Source organism: Hypanus sabinus, unplaced genomic scaffold (assembly GCF_030144855.1).
Source record: "Hypanus sabinus isolate sHypSab1 unplaced genomic scaffold, sHypSab1.hap1 scaffold_512, whole genome shotgun sequence".
In the NCBI taxonomy this organism is placed as follows: domain Eukaryota; kingdom Metazoa; phylum Chordata; class Chondrichthyes; order Myliobatiformes; family Dasyatidae; genus Hypanus; species Hypanus sabinus.
The window spans coordinates 268,512-280,579 of NW_026781376.1; the positions used below are offsets into that span (position 1 = coordinate 268,512).

At 43.1% G+C, this 12,068-nt stretch overlaps 1 non-coding gene across 1 annotated transcript; it reads right to left on the minus strand.

Annotated features, from left to right (window-relative positions):
• Positions 1-11,753: 11,753 nt before the first annotated feature.
• Positions 11,754-11,847, minus strand: trnai-uau (transfer RNA isoleucine (anticodon UAU)). Its single transcript has 2 exons — positions 11,810-11,847; positions 11,754-11,789 (listed from the first exon to the last, which is right to left on the minus strand). It is a non-coding gene; the product is annotated as a tRNA-Ile (tRNA).
• Positions 11,848-12,068: the final 221 nt, after the last annotated feature.

The window sequence follows — 12,068 nt, forward strand, 5'->3', positions numbered from 1 at the left end:
ATTTCACTGGACTTTTTTTTTTTTTACAAGTGTTGCTTCTTTTGATTTTTCTTTTTGTTTTATGATTGAAGCTGACCACAGATATAATTCCAGACTACTTGTATCACGTAGGAATGTGAAGAAATAACAAATTAACTTTTATTAAATATAATGTGTTTAATTGCATAATGGTTTGCAATAGTTAAACTAAGTTATAATTATTTTCTTAATGATTTTGATTTGTACTCAGTATCTGAAACTTTTCGCTTAAGTGTTCAAAAATAATTCGCCAACATTGATGGATTCCAGTTTTCTGTGCAAACATCCACGAAAACAGAGAAGTGTAATAAAGAACGAAAGACTGTGAAATGTTCGAATCCCAATGTATCCGCAACAGCTCCCCCCTACCACATAACCAGTATTTAAAGCATTTGCCCTTGTCCCTATTCATTGCGCTGGAAATTTGGGGTATAAGGGCTGGTTATTATCCATAGAACCACAGAAGCATAGAACATTACAGCACAGAAACAGGCCCTTTGTACCTATTTGGCTGTGTCGAACCATTTGTCTTCCTAGTCCCACTGACCTACAACTGGACCATATCCCTCCATATACCTCTTATCCATGTACCTGTCCATTTTTTTAAATGTTAAAGTTGAGCCCGCATTTACCACTTCATCTGGCAGCACATTCCACGCTCCCACCACTCTCGGTGTGAAGAAGCTTCCCCTAATGTTCCCTTTAAACATTTTCCAATTCACCCTTAACCCATTTCCTCTGTTGTTGTTTCTCCCCTAGCCTCGGTGGAAAAAGTCTGCTTGCATTCACTCTATCTAAACCCATCATAATTTTATATACTTCTATCAAATCTCCCCTCAGACGACTAAGCTCCAGGGAATAAATTCGTAACCTATTCAACCTTTCTCTGTAACTTAGTTTATCAAGTCCCGGCAACATCCTTGTAAACATTCTCTGCATTTTTTCAACCTTAACAATACATTTACTGTTATTCGGTGACCAGAACTGCACAAAATACTCCAAATGCGTCCTCAACAGTGCATTAGACAACCTCAGTATAATCATCCCACTCTTATACTCAATACTTTGATATTTAAGGCCAATGTACCAAAAGAACTTTTTGCTACACTACTTACATGAGACGCCACGTTTGAGGGAATTTTGTATCTGTGCTCCCAGAACCCTCTGAACCCTCTGTTCTGCTGCACTCCTCAGTGCCCTACCATATACCTTGTAAATTCTACCTTGTTTTTTTTCCTTCGAAATTGTAACACCTCACAGTTGTCTGTATTAAACTACATATGCCTATTTTTCCAGCCCACTTTTCCAGCTGGTCCAAATCCCTTTGCATGCTTTGAAAATATTCCTCACTGTCCACTACAGTTCCAATCTTTGTAGCATCAGCAAATTTGCTGATCCAGTTTGACCAGATTATCATCCAGATCATTGATATAGATGACAAATAACAATGGACCCAGCACTGATCCCTGTGGATCTAATCACAGGTTTCATTAGGAGAAGCAATTCGCCACTACCATCCTCTGACTTCTCCTGTCACGGGTAACCCTAGCCTGTGATGGGGTACAGAACTGACCCTATGAAGTGCTGCTATTAAGAAAGAAAGAGGGAGGCGTCCAACGCAGTGAGAGAGAGAAAGAGAGAAATTGCTCGAAAGGTTGATGTTATGGTTTCTTTACCAGCTTGTTTACCTTCCTTCAAGGACACTTGCCTGCTTGTAAAAGCTCCTGCAGAGAGAGGAGGGAGGAGCAGGTTGACGAACAGCAGGTGTCCAACATGTGGTGATAAAAGTCACGTCCGCTGTTACACAGACAGACACTCAGTTTGGGGCACTGAACGAGCTTCGTCGCCTACTTGTAAAAGCTCTGCAGAGAGAGCAGGGCGGAGCAGGTTGACGAACAGCAGGTGTCCAACATCTGTAGATAAAAGTCAAGTCCGCTGTTACACAGACAGACACTCAGTTTGGGGCACTGAACGAGCTTCGTCGCACCGACAGGAAGGTCAGGTTTGGGGATTCAGGAAAATCGATCAGTGGCTCTAACAGAGTGAACAGGTGCGACCCGTCGGGAATTGTTTGTGTGTCCAGCCTCGCCTGAGTGATAACTCCATCACCGAAGAACGGTCATACTTGCTATGGTTATAGTCAGTGACCACAACAGGATTTCAAAAGTCCACGGAAGTCAAAGGGAAGATTGACGGCATTACCTCTCACCTCTCTCTCTCTCTCTCTCTCTCTCTCTCTCTCTCTCTCTCTCCAACGCGACTCAACAAAATACTATAATCTAAACTGAACTCTCTTCATTTTCGAGAGACTTTATCCATTCACCTCTAGGTTTGAAAGAGCTTCGTTTTGTTTCTATTTTCATACGCAAGCATACATTTATATATATATATAATTGCTAACCTTTTCCAATATATTTGCATTTATATTACTGTATTGCGTAGCTAATAATAACCATTATTCGTTTATAGCAATACCAAACTCCAATGAGTTTTCCTTTGCTGCTGGTTCTTTAACCCATCACGGGGTACGTGAAAAAATGGGGGCTCGTCCAGCCTTTGAAAAAAATAATGGGGGGGGGGGCGGGAGCTTGTTTGAATTGGTTGGGACAAATCTTTTTTTGATTTGGTTGCGTGTAAAAACAACGGAAGTGGATGTTGAGGATTTTCTGGCAATTCCAGACACTGCAGGTTTAAGGCAAGCTAAAAAAGGATGAGTTGTGTCTAGCTGTTAAAGCAGTGAAACTTAGGGAGGCAAAGAAGTGTATGATGAAGGTGGAACACCGATGGAGAATAGTCGTGCATTATATTTCTACGAAGCAATTCCGTGATGAGGAGTTAAACACGTTTACTCTCGGTGAAGAGGAGATCCAGTGGCGACGGGAGCAAATGATATTAGAGAGACTTAAATTAGAGAAAGTGGTGGCAGAATTACAGAGAGAAGAGTCAGAAAAACAGAGAGTTTAAGCAGAAAAACTGCGACAGTTCGAGAGAGAGAAAGGGCAGCGACACGTTCAAGCGTCGAATACGGGTAAGGAGCTGGTGGTACCGTTTAATATCAGCCAAGAATTTGACTTAGTACCGCTCTTTGATGAAGCTGAGGTCGAACGGTATTTCCTACACTTTGAAAAGGTGGCACAGACTCAACATTGGCCAAGGGATAAGTGGGCTATCACGTTAGCAAGTGTGTTGAAAGGAAAGGCTCAGTGGGCGTATTCTGTCCTGACCTTTGAAGAGTCAATGAATTATGATACAGTGAACAATGCTGTGCTTAAAGCCCATGAGTTGGTTCCGGAGGCATGTCGTCAAAAGTTCAAAGTCCGGGAGCCAAACCTATGGGAGTAGCCCAGAGAGTATCTGGGAGAATGAGGGAAACCTGGAATTTGAAACTGGGACTGATATTGAAAGCCTATAAGAGACAGTTGTCCCAACTCTCTGTGTTCAGCATGTTGAAGCGCCTGTGAGTTTCCAGGGTTTTGAACCTTGTGTTAAGACTCAGTTAATGTCTGAGGTGTTTGACTCGGTTGAAAAGGAATGCAGATTCCTGGGCCAGGTGGACTTGGTTCATTGAATAAAAGGTTAACCTTGGTGCCAGTGAAAATTGAGGATTGCCAGTCATTTGTGTTAGACGGTCTTCTAAATGTTGATGATGGGGTAAAAGCTGCTGATGTGAATTTTATGGGAAGTATTGACAAAAGGGGCTGTTTCTGGGTTTTTAAATAAAAAACTTGAGAGGGTTGGACTGGATATGCGACATATGACCTTCCTTGCCAGATAATGTCCCGTTAAAAACGTATGTGAAACTCTGTTGAATTTTGTTTTCGCATCTGGAAATAAGCAGCTGCAAGGTCATAGAGCTGTTCCGATACTGATGTGAGGAGAAAAGATTGTTTTGGTTTTGAGGGACCACCTGACTGGGTTACTATGGAGACGAATCGAAGTAAAGGTAGAGGAAACAGAATCGTTGGGTTGTTTGGAAATTTTCAGAATGTAAACATGGTCTTCGTAAGGTTAGTGATGCTGCTGAGTCTGGTAAACATAAGTGATATGTTGGCACCTATCCAGGGTGAAGTTTATTCGGCAGTACAGCTAACAAGCAAGCTTGTGGCTGTTGACCCACGCACTGATGCTAATGTTGATTTGTCAGAGAATTTTCTACCTTCCATGTTACATCAGGATTTGTGTAGTCAGGAGGATGAGAAAGGTTTGTCCTTGTCCAGGAAGGAATTTATAGAATAAGAAAATAAAGATCCTGAAATTGTGGCTTTAAAAGAGACAGCTCTCTCTGAGAATGAAATTCAGAATGACTCGGTAGGACGGGGTGTCACTGAGGAAGTGGAGATCACCTACTCTGACTGCAAGTGAGAATTGGGCCATTGAACATCAATTTGTGGTCCCGAAAGTTCACAGGGCTGAGATTTAAAACATGGCTCACAGTGTGCATTTAGGTGGACACTTTGGAGTGAGAAAGACAGTAAACCGGATTATGAAGGAATTCTACTGGCCTAATTTAAGAAAGGATGTTGTGAACTCTTGCAAGACTGTGGAGAAGGCCCTTATAACATTTTTCACACCGGCAGGTCTACCTGAAGACATCCATTCTGACCAGGGTAGTAACTTTACTTCAAGAACATCCGAGGGGATAGTTAAAGCGTTGAGAGACAAGCACATTGCGTCACCTTTGACCCTACTCAGGGAGCAATGGTCAGATCAGAATGCAAGTATGAGCTTGCCAGGTATGTTTTGGAATTCAAAGACAAACTTAACAAGATGCGACCTTGCGAAGCAGGATTTATAACACTCTCAGATGAACATGAAACACGGGGATAATAGAAGAATGAGGGAGCCGAGATATCATGTTGGGGAAAGAGTTTTGAAGCTGTTCCCACTCCTTACCAAACCCCTTAAAGCCAGATTAAGTGGATCGTAGTAAACAATTAAGAACATTGATTATTTAAACTATGTTATTAGAAATCCTGATCAATGGAGAAACGCTGCCCCGCTCCTCCACGTAGAGATGATCAAGGGTTATCACGACCCCGAACCTGCACCTTTGTGTTCTGTTATGACAACGGCGGAGATTGTGATGTCTGGTACTGACATAGCAGAACTCCCTGTAGTCACCACAAAACTCAAAATCTCTGATCCTTTGAAAAATCTTGGTGGGAAGATTCAACATTTGCAGTCAAAGCAATAAAAACAACTGAAGAGCTTACTTAACAACTATAAAGATTTATTTCCTGACATTCGTAGGTCATGTATGGCTGCGGTGCATGACCTAATTGTAGATAAAGCTGATCCCATTAAGCAGCACCCTTACAGAATGACCCAAGAAAAGAACAAGAAATTGAATACATGCTATCAGCCGGCATAATTAGGCCAAACACCTCAGACTGGGCGTCACCAAGCGTTATTGTCCCTACGGCTGATGGGGATATGAGATTCTGTACTGATTAGAGAAAAGTTAATGCAGTAACTAATACAGATCCTATCCCATTCCAAGAGTGAATGGCTGTATTGACAGAGTGGGGAAGGTTAAATACCTTACAAAGATTGACCTGTTGAAATGTTAATGGTGTGTACCTTTCACAGAAAGGGCTAGAGAAATCTCAGCGTTTGTCGCACCTCCTGAGCTGTATGAGTAAAATGTTTTACCCTTTGGGATAAAGAATGCTTCAGTGAAATTTCAAAGAATGATCAATTCTGTGATTAGAGGTTTAGATAACACAGGGGCCTGTATCGATGATTTAGAGGTCTGTGACGACTCATGGGGAGAGCATATTGCAGCGGTAGAAAAACTGTTTGAACAGCTGTCCAAGGCAAATCTCACTGTAATCTCGATAAAAGCGAATTTGGCCACGCCACTGTCACGTATCTTCGCTATGGCGTAGGCCCGGGCCAACTGGCACCTGTACAGGCCAAGGTTCCCGTTCCGACTGGCAAGAAAGATTTGGGGAGCTTTTTGGGAATGGTTAGGTATTACCGAAAGTTCTGTAAGAACTTTGACTGCCCCAACAAAACTCCTGGGGAAGAGTGAATGAATTGTATGGAATGACCCTCGCCAGGAGGCGTTTGAACATCTGAAAACTATCTTATGTTATCATCTTGTGCTCAAAGCACCTGATTTTTCAAAACCATTTTCTGTAGCAACAGACGCTAGTGACGAGACTGCTGGGGCGGTATTTGTTACAGAAAGGTGTGTATGACATTGAACACACAGTGGCTTACTTCTCTAAGAAATTTAATGTGCACTCGAAAAGGAGCTGCTAACATTTATTCTGGCTTTACAACATTTTGAAGTTTATATTTGTCCTGCCCAGAAACCAGTTGTGGTTTACACGGACCGCAATCTATTGATGTCTCTAACTAACATGAAGAATGATAATAGAAGGTTATTAAAATGGTGTCTGATATTGCAAGAATATAACCTAAAAATAAAACATATAAAGGTACTGACAATTTTATAGCTGATTGCTTATCGAGATGTTAAGTTAGAAATGGTACACGTTTTTGCTCTGTTATCTGATGAATAAATATGTACTGTTTCAAATTCTGTAATTTATATTTAAATAAAAAAATGCATTCAACAAAAATTTCCCTAAAAGGAAGGGCCTGTCACGAGGTCCTGAATTGACCCTATGAACTGTCATCTTAAAAAGAACGGGAGAGAGGGAGGTGTCCAACGCAGATACGCAGATTGTTATTGAGACAGAGAAAGAGAGAGAGAGAGAGAGAGAGAGAGAGAGAGAAGAGAGAGAGAGAGAGAGAGAGAGAGAGAGAGAGAGAGAGAGACGAAGAATGCGAAGAATGCCCGGAAGGTTGAGTTACAGCTACTCGGACGGATGTTTACATTTCTACAAGGACACTGCCTGTTTATAAATTCTTAGAGAGAGCCGCTCGGAGCAGTTTCGTGGACAGCTGGTGTTTAACATGCTGAAATAATTACTCGGTCAGCGGCTGGACCCAGTCACATAGCTTTGGACACTGAACGAGCTTTGTTGTGCCCACAGAAAAGGTGCGTTTGGAGGATCGATCAGGAGAATCGATCAGTGGCTCTCGCAGTTTGAATAGGCTGTGACCAGTGGGGAGTTACTCGTGTGTCTAACGCTCGCCTGGGTTAATTATTCCACCACAGAAGAACAGTCCACTTGAGGACAAGGGGATGATCGACGGCATCAGCTTACCTCAAGTCTCAAAACTCTCTCTGTCTCTCTCTCTCCTCCTCTCTCTCTCTCTCCTCTCTCTCTCTCTCTCCTCTCTCTCTCTCTCTCTCTCTCTCTCCATCACGACTCCACTCAAGACCACAAACTGTCCTGAACTTTACTCATCAACCGTACGCGAATGTGTCTATTTACCCCCTAGGCTTGAAGAACATTGGTTTTCCTATTGCCACACATAGCCTCGTACGATTTTGTAAATAAAACGTATCCAGGTTGTTTAAAATGCTTAGGAAAAGTCGCAGCCCTTTACTTCCATTTCGAATAAACGAAAAATAATCACTTTACACTCTCCTTGTTACCTCAGGAGCCGCCTCGAATAAGTGCACAACTGACGGACTTTGCGAATGAAGTCGAACATTTTACTTTATGAATAACTTGTGTCATTTGTAACCATTTACATTGCCCTGTATTTGAATCGTCTCAGTAGGGCCTGTTGTGGCTGAGGAGAGAGTCAGTGTTGTATGAGTTTTGAGCTCAGTGCACCGTCATTACCCAGACTCCAACTGAATCGAGCCCTCCCGGGCCGGTAACAAAGCCCGTGCATCCTTCCTGAGGAGGGCGATCAGAGATGCACACAGCACTCCAGCTGTGATATCGCGGACAGACACCAAGAACAACACGTGAACAGGCCCTTCAGCTCTCTGCGTTGTTCTGAAGCAATTGACCTGCTAATTTCATGCTTTACTAAATCAATCCCATCTGCCCTCACAAGGTCACTTCCCTCTATTCTCCTCATATTCGCGTGGTATCTAATATCGTCCATGGCATCTACCTCCGCCATCACGCCTGGCATTCATTCCAGGCACTCAAAAATGTGAGTATGAAAGGTGATTGCAAGGCACATCTCCTTTAAACATTCCGAGTCAGGTTTACAATACTCTGTAGTGCAAGTAGTCTCATTTACAGCGGCAGTGTCAGGAAAAAAATACAAAATTACTCTAAATTACAAAATAATTTCTTAATTACATCACGAACTGAGAAAACAGCTACCTGAAAACGCTTTGCTATCTTCTTATAGCCTTCTCCTGCTTTGTTGGTATCATTTATTTTAATTTCCAGAGTGCTAAGCAGTTGATTAGAGAAGCGCATGGCTGCTGATTGTTGGGACAAGATTTGAGGAGGCAGAGTATTTATAAATCTTCGAAATCTACATCACCTGGCCTTTCCTAACGACGATTATGAAGAAGTCATAGCTTTAACGAGCTAATTAAGGTCTGAGACCTTGGTAAAAGTTATCTGAGAGCTCAAATCTTTGGAGTGCCCGAACACTTGCATGGTGCAAGTGCACTTTATGACTTTTGGGGTTTAGTTCCTCTTCTACTCACTGAACTATTCACAGTAACACAATCTTTGACCAGGGCTGCCCGAACATTTGCATGCCCCTGTACATGAGACAGTGGAAAAGCGCCACAAAATCCGGACCGAAAAATCATAAAACCTCAAATGCCGCCATGGCATTTTGCGTGCAAACTCGTGACTGCTGAGCAGGACAAATTACCACTGCCAATATACCATCCACCTGTTCCTTGACGTCCAAAGGGGAGGTGTTATTTTTCTACTGGACTCTACTGATATCGCAGGATACATTTTCACTGATCATTTTTCAGTGGCATACATTTCAAACGTTTCACACCACTGAGGGGATCCTGGAGTAAAGCATCAATGGTAATTATGTTGCCGAAATGTTAAAAGTATAAATGTGGCCGGTTTGGTTAGAATGACAGACCGTAAACTTTTAATAAGGTGTTAAGAGCATAATCGGGGAATGATCGGGATTTGTTTCAGAGTAACTCTACACGGGCTGCGCGTTCAGTCAGGAGCGGAGCGTATTCCGAGATAAATATTTATTCTTGACGTTCACGTTTACGGAAGAACCTCCACGGCCAGTCACAGACCTTTATGCAGGCTTGAGATATTTCGCCCATGTTTGAATTTTACATGGAATCACAACAACTTCGATATATTGAAAAGGGCCGTGATCCCAACCGATATGCGATCTCCCACCGTCAACTCGTCCCAAAATAGACACTGCCACAGTACCCCTTTTCCTTGTGCTACATTACCGTCATTTTACAGGAAGGTTTTAACCAGACTTTTCGATAGTCCCTCAGAAACCCGATGTCAGCATTGGGATCAGAACTTCCTCATTGGATCTTTAACAGGAATGGAATGTGCGATACCAATAGTAACACATTTCACTTCTGTCTGAGCTGCAACATCACCGGAAGATCGCAGATTCGAGTCCTGAAGGTTTTAGGTGTTGATGTTACCAACCGTTTCCACCGCAGCGTAAACAACGTGGAGTGGCTGTGATGCTGCTCGCGACGGAGAAAACAAAGAGAAGCAGAGAGATTGAATGCGCGCTTTTGTGTGTGTGTGTGTGCGTGTGTGTGTGTGTGTGTGTGTGTGTGTGTGTGTGTGTGTGTGTGTGTGTGTATGTGTGTGTGTGTGTGTGTGTGTGTGAGTGTGTGTGTGAGTGTGTGTGAGAGAGAGAGAGAGAGAGAGAGAGAGAGAGAGAGAGAGTGGGGGAGGCAGACTGAAAAGTTGGAACCTAGAATATTGTGGTGGAGAATATGAACAGATGTCTGTATGGTGAGACGAGGAAGGAATGGAATACAGGGGGGAGGGAAAAAGAAAGTGATTTAACATTTTATATGTTTGAAATTTTGCAGCACACAGTTATTCTGCCTGATGTTTCTCTGGACGGAACCAGCTGAGATGTGAACTCCGTTGTCACCCCAATGCATCGTCATGCGACAATACATGACATTAGGTTTGAAGGCTAATTCTTCTGTTACGCAGTGTACGTTATCCACGAACCTCCTTAGGTTTAAATCAGTTTGTGTTCTCCGCTAAATTATATATAATTACTATTAATTCTTCTTTCTTTAATTTACCTTTGCCAGGTTGAAATACAATGCGCTACTGATAGAAAACCGAACGTTCATTGTAATTACACATGGTTACAATGCACTTGAACACCAACTGAAAAGTTGAGTCTCAAGTTCATTTGAAGCACTGAAGCCCAAACAATTTTTCTGCCCGGGATTGAACTGGGAAACTTGCGCGTGTGAACCGAACGTGATAACCACTACGCCACAGAAACCTTGCAAAGCGCTCAGTGCTTTGCGCTCTTAAGCAATGACCCGAGGCTCCCCCTCCACGCCCTGCTCTGAAGTACAGCAATAAGTATAACCCATTGCCCACTGATCCTTTCCGTTTTCAGTAACAAGTATTACATTTATGCGCCATATAGAGAGATATGTATTAACAATTTCCTCTGGGGTGTTGGTTCTGGCGCGACATGAACTATGTCGCATATATGAGGCAAGGAATTAACACAACTTCGGTACTCTAGCTTCCGACCGTCTCCACAGGGTGGTGCCCCGGCCCACATGCTAAATTTAACAGGACCTTTAAGATTTCTCACCCTGTCTCTCGAGTGCGTTTTCATCTCCTCAGATTACAAGTTAATTGAAGCGAGTGAGTGAACCATGTGCCGATACGTTTATAAACAACATCACGCGTTACAAGCCAGGGTTACTTGTGAGATGATGTCAGCTGTGGAGTAACAAAACACGGCCAATCGTCCCGCTAAGTCCGCTCTGACACCAGACACACCATCAAACTGATATTTCATTAATGATCACTGTCCAATCTGTTCCTTCGGAACGCAACCAGACCAAGACATCAACGGCCAATTAAACGACCTACTTTGAACGAAAATGATATTGGTAACCACAGCCTTCAGGAACGGAGCGGCAAGTCGTTCAGCTCTTGGTCGCGGTGGAGTGATCTCTCTCCAGCCGGAAGGACGTCAGTAGAATAGAGGGAGGTGTCGCATCTTTAACAGAGGCTTGGTGTTCTCTGGACATGTGAGAATTATTTTATAATTCTGTCCAGAAATAATGCAGGTTGCAGATTCATGTAGAGAGAGAGAGAGAGAGAGAGAGAGAGAGAGAGAGAGAGAGAGAGAGAGAGAGAGAGAGAGAGAGAGAGAGAGAGAGAGAGAGAGAGAGAGAGAGAGAGAGAGAGAGAGAGAAATCGGCATCTGATACCAGTTGCGGCCATTGAGGTTACGATCAATATCTATTTCTTCGCGTAAGTATAAAACAATTCGCCAAAGCCAGTAAATATTCGACAGCACAACAAACTAAGGTGAGGTGTAATTAGGGAGTTTCAGTAAGGGTACGGCTGGTTGCTTCGCCATTCGGTTAATTGAACTAAGAAGACAGGAACGTGGGATACGCGTAATGCCTTGATTCAGCAAAGAAACCATCTGCTCAGTCACTTTCAACAACGGGAAGTGAGGCTAAGCGTGTTGTACTAAACAACCAAACAGGGGGATTGTCTGTAGCCCAGCGTCCACATGCCTTTTAGTGAATAAGGGAGGATCACCTGCAACGCTTGTAAACTCACACTCGCCTTCTCAGATCAAAATCAACGGTGCATCCATTCGAAGTTACACACAAATAATAAGCAAGGTGTCTCGGCATTGCAAGTATTAAAAATCACAAGTGCTCTAGGTGAGGCTCGAACTCACAGCCTAGGCATTTCTCCGCCGTGTACTGTCATATAAGTACCGCGCGCTAACCGATTGCGCCACTAGAGCCCACTGAAAATTTAGAAGATATTTACAGATGTCATAGATCATAGAGCCTAAATATGTACAGCGCGTGAAAGGCCGTTCGGCCCACAATGTATTGCCATACCAGCTATAAAGCAAAACAAAGGCAGTCAAATTCGAATCCCTCCTTCATACCATGTCCATATCCCTCGATTGTCCTTACATCCAAGTGCATATCGAGTCAGCAAATATGCACATCAAATACC